General features: G+C 46.5%; 1 protein-coding gene across 1 annotated transcript in view; it reads left to right on the top strand.

Moving 5' to 3' along the window:
* Window positions 1-10,967, top strand: part of LOC110525181 (anthrax toxin receptor 2) — a 135,805-nt gene that overhangs the window by 101,220 nt on the left and 23,618 nt on the right. The window lies entirely within an intron of this gene.

Below are 10,967 nucleotides of genomic sequence, written 5' to 3'. Positions count from 1 at the left end.
TTCTGAGCTCTGAACGTTGGAACACTGTCCCGAAAAGTGTTCCTTTTCTCCACGGGGGTAAGAGTGTTTATTTTCTCCACGAGGGTAAGAGTGTTCCTTTTCTCCACGGGGGTAGAGTGTTCCTTTTCTACACGAGGGTAAGAGTGTTCCTTTTCTCCACGAGGGTAGGAGTGTTCCTTTTCTCCACGGGGGTAAGAGTGTTCCTTTTCTACACGAGGGTAAGAGTGTTTCTTTTCTCCACGATTGTAAGAGTGTTCCTTTTCTACACGAGGGTAAGAGTGTTCCTTTTATCCACGAGGGTAAGAGTGTTCTTTTTCTCCAAGGGGGTAAGAGTGTTCCTTTTCTCCACGGGGGTAAGAGTGTTCCTTTTCTCCACGAGGGTAAGAGTGTTCCTGTTCTCCACGGGGGTAAGAGTGTTCCTTTTCTCCACGAGGGTAACAGTGTTCCTTTTCTCCACGAGGGTAAGAGTGTTCCTGTTCTCCACGGGGGTAAGAGTGTTCCTTTTCTCCACGAGGATAACAGTGTTCCTTTTCTCCACGAGGATAACAGTGTTCCTTTTCTCCACGAGGGTAAGAGTGTTCCTTTTCTCCACGAGGGTAACAGTGTTCCTTTTCTCCACGAGGGTAACAGTGTTCCTTTTCTCCACGAGGGTAAGAGTGTTCCTTTTCTCCACGAGGGTAAGAGTGTTCCTTTTCTCCATGTGGGTAAGAGTGTTCCTGTTCTCCACGAGGGTAAGAGTGTTCCTTTTCTCCACGAGGGTAAGAGTGTTCCTTTTCTCCACGAGGGTAACAGTGTTCCTTTTCTCCACGAGGGTAAGAGTGTTCCTGTTCTCCACGGGGGTAAGAGTGTTCCTTTTCTCCACGAGGGTAAGAGTGTTCCTTTTATTGGACAACTAGTTGCTCCGGGTCAATGTGTTGAGGGGAGATTGTTTTGACCAATGTTCTCAGCCTAGTCACGGACTGTACCCTGTATGGGTTATCATGGGTTATCATCTAGTCACTGACTGTACCGTGTATGGGTTATCATCTAGTCACTGACTGTACCCTGTATGGGTTATCATCTAGTCACTGACTGTACCCTGTATGGGTTATCATGGGTTATCATCTAGTCACTGACTGTACCCTGTGTGGGTTAACATCTAGTCACTGACTGTACCCTGTATGGGTTTTCATCTAGTCACTGACTGTACCCTCTATGGGTTATCATCTAGTCACTGACTGTACCCTCTATGGGTTATCATCTAGTCACTGACTGTACCCTCTATGGGTTATCATCTAGTCACTGACTGTACCCTGTATAGGTTATCATCTAGTCACTGACTGTACCCTGTATGGGTTATCATCTAGTCACTGACTGTACCCTCTATGGGTTATCATCTAGTCACTGACTGTACCCTTTATGGGTTATCATCTAGTCACTGACTGTACCCTGTATGGGTTATCATGGGTTATCATCTAGTCACTGACTGTACCCTGTGTGGGTTAACATCTAGTCACTGACTGTACCCTGTATGGGTTTTCATCTAGTCACTGACTGTACCCTCTATGGGTTATCATCTAGTCACTGACTGTACCCTCTATGGGTTATCATCTAGTCACTGACTGTACCCTCTATGGGTTATCATCTAGTCACTGACTGTACCCTGTATAGGTTATCATCTAGTCACTGACTGTACCCTGTATGGGTTATCATCTAGTCACTGACTGTACCCTCTATGGGTTATCATCTAGTCACTGACTGTACCCTGTATGGGTTATCATCTAGTCACTGACTGTACCCTCTATGGGTTATCATCTAGTCACTGACTGTACCCTGTATAGGTTATCATCTAGTCAGTGACTGTATCCTGTATGGGTTATCATGGGTTATCATCTAGTCACTGACTGTACCCTGTATGGGTTATCATCTAGTCACTGACTGTACCCTGTATGGGCTATCATCTAGTCACTGACAGTACCCTGTATGGGCTATCATCTAGTCACTGACTTACCCTGTATGGGTTATCATGGGTTATCATCTAGTCGCTGACTGTACCCTGTATGGGTTATCATCTAGTCACTGACTGTACCCTGTATGGGTTATCATCTAGTCACTGACTGTACCCTGTATGGGTTATCATGGGTTATCATGGGTTATCATCTAGTCACTGACTGTATCCTGTATGGGTTATCATGGGTTATCATCTAGTCACTGACTGTACCCTGTATGGGTTATCATCTAGTCACTGACTGTATCCTGTATGGGTTATCATGGGTTATCATCTAGTCACTGACTGTACCCTGTATGGGTTATTTACAATCTAGGTCTGTCTTCATGTCCAACTAATTACATTTTTACAGCTAAATTTCAGCCTTAAACTTTACCACAGAAAAAAATATTATTTATGTAAGGCTGTAAACTAGTAGGGGTGTAAATACTAACGGACATCAGACACAAACAAACACACACACACACACACACACACACACACACACACACACACACACACACACACACACACACACACACACACACACACACACACACACACACACACACTCACACACACTCACACACACACACACACTGCTGTATTGTGGGTAAGGAAAGGGGCTTGGTGATAAATCGTGTTTTGTTTAAAGAGGAGAATATGCTTATGAAGCCGCATGATGATGTAAGTAGTAAACAAGTGATTATTGCAGGGTGATAGTAGAGATATAACATCATGGTAGAACCATCTCCATCTCCAGGTGATGGTAGAGATATAACATCATGATAGAACCATCTCCAGGTGATGTAGAGATATAACATCATGGTAGAACCATCTCCAGGTGATGTAGAGATATAACATCATGGTAGAACCATCTCCAGGTGATGTAGAGATATAACATCATGGTAGAACCATCTCCAGGTGATGGTAGAAATATAACATCATGGTAGAACCATCTCCAGGTGATGTAGAGATATAACATCATGGTAGAACCATCTCCATCTCCAGGTGATGTAGAGATATAACATCATGATAGAACCATCTCCATCTCCAGGTGATGTAGAGATATAACGTCATGGTAGAACCATCTCCAGGTGATGTATTGATATAACATCATGGTAGAACCATCTCCATCTCCAGGTGATGTAGAGATATAACATCATGGTAGAACCATCTCCAGGTGATGGTAGAGATATAACATCATGGTATAACCATCTCCAGGTGATGTAGAGATATAACATCATGGTAGAACCATCTCCATCTCCAGGTGATGTAGAGATATAACATCATGGTAGAGCCATCTCCATCTCCAGGTGATGTAGAGATATAACATCATGGTAGAACCATCTCCAGCTGATGTATTGATATAACATCATGGTAGAACCATCTCCATCTCCAGGTGATGTAGAGATATAACATCATGGTAGAACCATCTCCAGGTGATGGTAGAGATATAACATCATGGTAGAACCATCTCCAGGTGATGTAGAGATTTAACATCATGGTAGAACCATATCCATCTCCAGGTGATGTAGAGATATAACATCATGATAGAACCATCTCCAGGTGATGTAGATATAACATCATGATGAAACCATCTCCATCTCCAGGTGATGGTAGAGATATAACATCATAGTAGAACCATCTCCAGGTGATGGTAGAGATATAACATCATGGTAGAACCATCTCCAGGTGATGTAGAGATATAACATCATGGTAGAACCATATCCATCTCCAGGTGATGTAGAGATATAACATCATGATAGAACCATCTCCAGGTGATGTAGATATAACATCATAGTAGAACCATCTCCATCTCCAGGTGATGGTAGAGATATAACATCATTAGTTCCTGCCAAGGCAGCAGCTACTCTTCCTGGGGTTCATTATGGATCTCCATTAGTTCCTGTCAAGGCAGCAGCTACTCTTCCTGGGGTTTATTATGGATCCCCATTAGTTCCTGTCAAGGCAGCAGCTACTCTTCCTGGGGTTTATTATGGATCCCCATTAGTTCCTGTCAAGGCAGCAGATACTCTTCCTGGGGTTCATTATGGATCTCCATTAGTTCCTGTCAAGGCAGCAGCTACTCTTCCTGGGGTTTATTATGGATCCCCATTAGTTCCTGTCAAGGCAGCAGATACTCTTCCTGGGGTTCATTATGGATCTCCATTAGTTCCTGCCAAGGCAGCAGCTACTCTTCCTGGGGTTTATTATGGATCCCCATTAGTTCCTGTCAAGGCAGCAGATACTCTTCCTGGGGTTTATTATGGATCCCCATTAGTTCCTGTCAAGGCAGCAGCTACTCTTCCTGGGGTTCATTATGGATCTCCATTAGTTCCTGTCAAGGCAGCAGATACTCTTCCTGGGGTTTATTATGGATCCCCATTAGTTCCTGTCAAGGCAGCAGATACTCTTCCTGGGGTTCATTATGGATCCCCATTAGTTCCTGCCAAGGCAGCAGCTACTCTTCCTGGGGTTCATTATGGATCTCCATTAGTTCCTGCCAAGGCAGCAGATACTCTTCCTGGGGTTTATTATGGATCCCCATTAGTTCCTGCCATGCAGCTACTCTTCCTGGGGTTTATTATGGATCCCCATTAGTTCCTGTCAAGGCAGCAGCTACTCTTCCTGGGGTTTATTATGGATCCCCATTAGTTCCTGTCAAGGCAGCAGATACTCTTCCTGGGGTTTATTATGGATCCCCGTTAGTGCCTGTCAAGGCAGCAGCTACTCTTCCTGCGGTTTATTATGGATCCCCATTAGTGCCTGTCAAGGCAGCAGATACTCTTCCTGGGGTTCATTATGGATCCCCATTAGTGCCTGTCAAGGCAGCAGATACTCTTCCTGGGGTTCATTATGGATCCCCATTAGTTCCTGTCAAGGCAGCAGATACTCTTCCTGGGGTTCATTATGGATCCCCATTAGTTCCTGCCAAGGCAGCAGATACTCTTCCTGGGGTTCATTATGGATCCCCATTAGTTCCTGTCAAGGCAGCAGATACTCTTCCTGGGGTAATGCAAAATTAATGATACATTTTTAAATACATTACAAAACATTTATTGCAGAATTCACAACACACTAAGTAGGTGCCCTCAGGCCCCTACTAACCCTAACCCTAACCCTAACCCTAACCCTAACCCTAACCCTAACCCTAACACTAAGTGCCCTCAGGCCCCTACTAACCCTAACCCTAACCCTAACCCTAACACTAGGTGCCCTCAGGCCCCTACTAACCCTAACCCTAACCCTAACCCTAACACTAGGTGCCCTCAGGCCCCTACTAACCCTAACCCTAACCCTAACCCTAACACTAAGTGCCCTCAGGCCCCTACTCCGCTACCACGTATCTACAACGCAGTATGTGTACGTGTGTTTATAGTTTGTATGTTATCGTGTATGTGTTGTAGTGTGTATGTTATTGTGTGTGTAGTGTGTATGTTATTGTGTGTGTGTAGTGTGTATGTTATTGTGTGTGTGTAGTGTGTATGTTATTGTGTGTGTGTAGTGCGTATGTTATTGTGTGTGTGTAGTGTGTATGTTATTGTGTGTGTGTAGTGTGTATGTTATTGTGTGTGTAGTGCGTATGTTATTGTGTGTTGTGCGTATGTTATCGTGTGTGTGTGTGTAGTGTGTATGTTCTTGTGTGTGTGTAGTGTGTATGTTATTGTGTGTGTGTAGTGTGTATGTTATTGTGTGTGTGTAGTGTGTATGTTCTTGTGTGTGTGTAGTGCGTATGTTATTGTGTGTGTGTAGTGTGTATGTTCTTGTGTGTGTGTAGTGTGTATGTTATTGTGTGTGTGTAGTGTGTATGTTATTGTGTGTGTGTAGTGTGTATGTTCTTGTGTGTGTATAGTGCTTATGTTATTGTGTGTGTGTAGTGCGTATGTTATTGTGTGTGTGTAGTGTGTATGTTATTGTGTGTGTGTAGTGTGTATGTTATTGTGTGTGTGTAGTGCGTATGTTATCGTGTGTGTAGTGCGTATGTTATCGTGTGTGTGTAGTGTGTATGTTATTGTGTGTGTGTAGTGTGTATGTTATTGTGTGTGTAGTGCGTATGTTATTGTGTGTGTGTGTGTAGTGCGTATGTTATCGTGTGTGTAGTGCGCATGTTATCATGTGTCTGTGTCTATGTTTGTGTCTCTTCACAGTCCTCACTGTTCAATAAGGTGTATTTTATCTGTTTTTAAATCAGATTTTTCTGCTGCATCAGTTACCTGATGTGGAATAGAGTTCCATGTAGTCATGGCTCTATGTAGTACTGTGGAATAGAGTTCCATGTAGTCATGGCTCTATGTAGTACTGTGGAATAGAGTTCCATGTAGTCATGGCTCTATGTAGTACTGTGGAATAGAGTTCCATGTAGTCATGGCTCTATGTAGTACTGTGGAATAGAGTTCCATGTAGTCATGGCTCTATGTAGTACTGTGGAATAGAGTTCCATGTAGTCATGGCTCTATGTAGTACTGTGGAATAGAGTTCCATGTAGTCATGGCTCTATGTGGTACTGTGGAATAGAGTTCCATGTAGTCATGGCTCTATGTAGTACTGTGGAATAGAGTTCCATGTAGTCATGGCTCTATGTAGTACTGTGGAATAGAGTTCCATGTAGTCATGGCTCTATGTAGTACTGTGCGCCTCCCATAGTCTGTTCTGGACTTGGGGACTGTGAAGAGACCTCTGGTGACATGTCTTGTGTGTTATGCATGGATGTCTGAGCTGTGCGCCAGTAGTTTAGACAGACAGCTCGGTGCATTCAACATGTCAATAACTCTCACAAAGACAAGTAGTGATGAAGTCAATCTCTCCTCCACTTTCAGCCAGGAGAGATTGACATGCATATTATTAATGTTAGCTCTCTGTGTACATCCAAGGGCCAGCCGTGCTGCCCTGTTCTGAGGGCCAGCCGTGCTGCCCTGTTCTAAGGGTCAGCCGTGCTGCCCTGTTCTGAGGGCCATTTGTGCTGCCCTTTTCTGAGGGTCAGCCGTGCTGCCCTGTTCTGAGGGTCAGCCGTGCTGCCCTGTTCTGAGGGTCCAGCCGTGCTGCCCTGTTTTAAGGGTCAGCCGTGCTGCCCTGTTCTGAGGGTCAGCCGTGCTGCCCTGTTCTGAGGGCCAGCCGTGCTGCCCTGTTCTGAGGGCCAGCCGTGCTGCCCTGTTTTAATATAAATATAGGCAGCAGCACGAACACAAGGTGGAATGAGTCAAGGGGTAGGTAGACTTTCTGAAGGCCCGTCATAACAGCATGACACAACCAGCTGCAGGCTCCAGGCCGTATACACTAGATTAAAGGGGAAGCTGTTGTTTCTGGAATCCAACTGTGAGATGCGGGTTATTAATATGACCTGAACTGGGTAGACACGGGCTGTGCAGAGGAACACACACAATGTTGACTTCCACATTTAAAGCTTCATTGTTAACATACAGTGGTATTTGACCTATTGGGTAACAGTGTACAACACAGAGATTGTATTAATCCTGAGACATTAAACGATTATCTCCGTTGAGTCTGTTAATCACTGCCAATTAACCACATCGCTTCTTTCGTTTGACCTTTTTTTTTGTCTAATTGTCGTCATGACAACAGGATCTGTTTTGACAACATGTTTTGTGGCACATCATTAGCTGTGGAATTATTTTAAAAAAATGAATTTGGAATAATTTGTTTGTTTTAACTGCGATATTTATACATTTCTCTTCATTAGAAATGTAGGAGTTTTACAGTATCAATGATAGAGGCTTTGTTTTCAAACTTGAGAGATGTTCCCATGCGTTTCTGAATTGAGGAACATATTTAATTTTGACCAATCATGAACTAAACCTCCAGAATGGGGGAACATAACATGAATGTTCATAAAACCTTGAAAACAATCCAAAATTAATGTGATTAATATCACATTACATTCTTCCTAGGTTCTGGCCTTTCAGGGACGGCAGGGTAGCCTAGTGGTTAGAGTGTAGAGGAGGCAGGGTAGCCTAGTGGTTAGAGTGTAGAGGCGGAAGGGTAGCCTAGTGGTTAGAGTGTAGAGGCGGCAGGGTAGCCTAGTGGTTAGAGTGTAGAGGCGGCAGGGTAGCCTAGTGGTTAGAGTGTAGAGGCGGCAGGGTAGCCTAGAGGTTAGAGTGTAGAGGCGGCAGGGTAGCCTAGAGGTTAGAGTGTAGAGGCGGAAGGGTAGCCTAGTGGTTAGAGTGTAGAGGCGGAAGGGTAGCCTAGTGGTTAGAGTGTAGAGGCTGCAGGGTAGCCTAGTGGTTAGAGTGTAGAGGCGGAAGGGTAGCCTAGTGGTTAGAGCGTTGGACTAGTAACCGGAAGGTTGAAAGTTCAAACCCCCGAGTTGACAAGGTACAAATCTGTCATTCTGCCCCTGAACAGGCAGTTAACCCACTGTTCCTAGACCAGTTAACCCCACTGTTCCTAGACCAGTTAACCCCACTGTTCCTAGGCCGTCATTGAAAATAAGAATTTGTTCTTAACTGACTTGCCTAGTTAAATAAAGGTCTGAATTTGATTTAACATTTGACATAGTAGTCAAAACAGAGACACCTCATCGTTAGTGAGTTTCACATCAGCACTAAATATATACGTTTGTCTAAAGGAAGGTTGAGGCTACGGTGCTTCTTCCTTCCTAAACCTCTATACCCTTTGACCTGTGTTTTGGGCTATGTTCCGGAGCCATTTCTCCCTGCATTAGCCTCATCAGGGACTTTAATATGTGCCACCCCATGGGGTGACGGAGGGAGGGCAGCCGCCCTGGCAAGTGCCCCCCGCGATGCAGAACGGTAACAGTCTGTGACACACACACACACACACACACACAGTGTCACCACCTGACTGCTCAATGCAATTACGGGGCCTCATGTCCTGTCGCAGTGCGTAATTTTTCCTCTCCCCATCAGCTCAGAACCGATGTGACACCGATCCAGCTCAGAACCAATGTGACCCCAATCCAGCTCAGAACCAATGTGACTCCAATCCAGTTCAGAACCAATGTGACTCCAATCCAGCTCAGAACCAATGTGACCCCAATCCAGCTCAGAACCAATGTGACCCCAATCCAGCTCAGAACCAATGTGACGCCAATCCAGCTCAGAACCAATGTGACCTCAATCCAGCTCAGAACCAATGTGACTCCAATCCAGCTCGGAACCAATGTGACCCCAATCCAGCTCATAACCAACGTGACCCCAATCCTCCTCAGAACCAATGTGACTCCAATCCAGCTCAGAACCAATGTGACTCCAATCCAGCTCGGAACCAATGTGACCCCAATCCAGCTCATAACCAATGTGACCCCAATCCTCCTCAGAACCAATGTGACTCCAATCCAGCTCAGAACCAATGTGACCCCAATCCAGCTCGGAACCAATGTGACTCCAATCCAGCTCGGAACCAATGTGACCCCAATCCAGCTCATAACCAATGTGACCCCAATCCTCCTCAGAACCAATGTGACCCCAATCCAGCTCAGAACCAATGTGACCCCAATCCAGCTCAGAACCAATGTGACCCCAATCCAGCTCAGAACCAATGTGACCCCAATCCAGCTCAGAATCAATGTGACCCCAATCCAGCTCAGAACAAATGTGACCCCAATCCAGCTCAGAACCAATGTGACCCCAATCTAGCTCAGAACCAATGTGACCCCAATCCAGTTCAGAACCAATGTGACCCCAATCCAGCTCAGAACCATTGTGACTCCAATCCAGCTCAGAACCAATGTGACCCCAATCCAGCTCAGAACCAATGTGACCCCAATCCAGCTCAGAACCAATGTGACCCCAATCCAGCTCAGAACCAATGTGACTCCAATCCAGCTCAGAACCAATGTGACGCCAATCCAGCTCAGAACCAATGTGACTCCAATCCAGCTCAGAACCAATGTGACCCCAATCCAGCTCGGAACCAATGTGACTCCAATCCAGCTCGGAACCAATGTGACCCAAATCCAGCTCATAACCAATGTGACCCCAATCCTCCTCAGAACCAATGTGACCCCAATCCAGCTCAGAACGTGTGTGACCCCAATCCAGCCGGCACCACTGGATGAACGCTGTCCTCGCCCCTCATTTCAGAATGGATGTGACCCCGAATTCTGGCCTCGACCCCTCAGATCACAATGGATGTGACCCCAATTCTGCTGGCAGGAGGAACGCTGGCCTCACCCCTCAGCTCAGATTGCATGTGATCTCCATCCGGCACCACTGGAAGAAAACTGGCTCGCTGGTGGAGGAAACACTGGCTCGCTGGTGGAGGAAACACAGGCTCACTGGTGGAGGGAACACTGGCTGGTGGAGGGAACACAGGCTCTCTGGTGGAGGGAACACTGGCTGGTGGAGGGAACACTGGCTCGCTGGTGGAGGGAACACTGGCTCGCTGGTGGAGGAAACACAGGCTCGCTGGTGGAGGAAACACTGGCTCGCTGGTGGAAGAAACACTGGCTCGCTGGTGGAGGAAACACTGGCTCACTGGTGGAGGAAACACAGGCTCACTGGTGGAGGAAACACAGGCTCGCTGGTGGAGGAAACACTGGCTCGCTGGTGGAGGAAACACTGGCTCGCTGGTGGAGGAAACACTGGCTCGCTGGTGGAGGAAACACTGGCTCGCTGGTGGAGGAAACACTGGCTCGCTGGTGGAGGAAACACAGGCTTGCTGGTGGAGGAAACACTGGCTCGCTGGTGGAGGAAACACTGGCTCGCTGGTGGAGGAAACACAGGCTCGCTGGTGGAGGAAACACTGGCTGGTGGAGGAAACACTGGCTCGCTGGTGGAGGAAACACAGGCTCGCTGGTGGAAGAAACACAGGCTCGCTGGTTGAGGAAACACTGGCTCGCTGGTGGAGGAAACACAGGCTCTCTGGTGGAGGAAACACTGGCTCACTGGTGGAGGAAACACAGGCTCGCTGGTGGAGGAAACACAGGCTCGCTGGTTGAGGAAACACTGGCTCGCTGGTGGAGGAAACACTGGCTCGCTGGTGGAAGAAACACAGGCTCGCTGGTTGAGGAAACACTGGC

This window comes from Oncorhynchus mykiss, chromosome 6 (assembly GCF_013265735.2).
Source record: "Oncorhynchus mykiss isolate Arlee chromosome 6, USDA_OmykA_1.1, whole genome shotgun sequence".
In the NCBI taxonomy this organism is placed as follows: domain Eukaryota; kingdom Metazoa; phylum Chordata; class Actinopteri; order Salmoniformes; family Salmonidae; genus Oncorhynchus; species Oncorhynchus mykiss.
The sequence above is the reverse complement of the archived record's forward strand: the minus strand, read 5'-3'. Positions and strand labels throughout refer to the sequence as shown.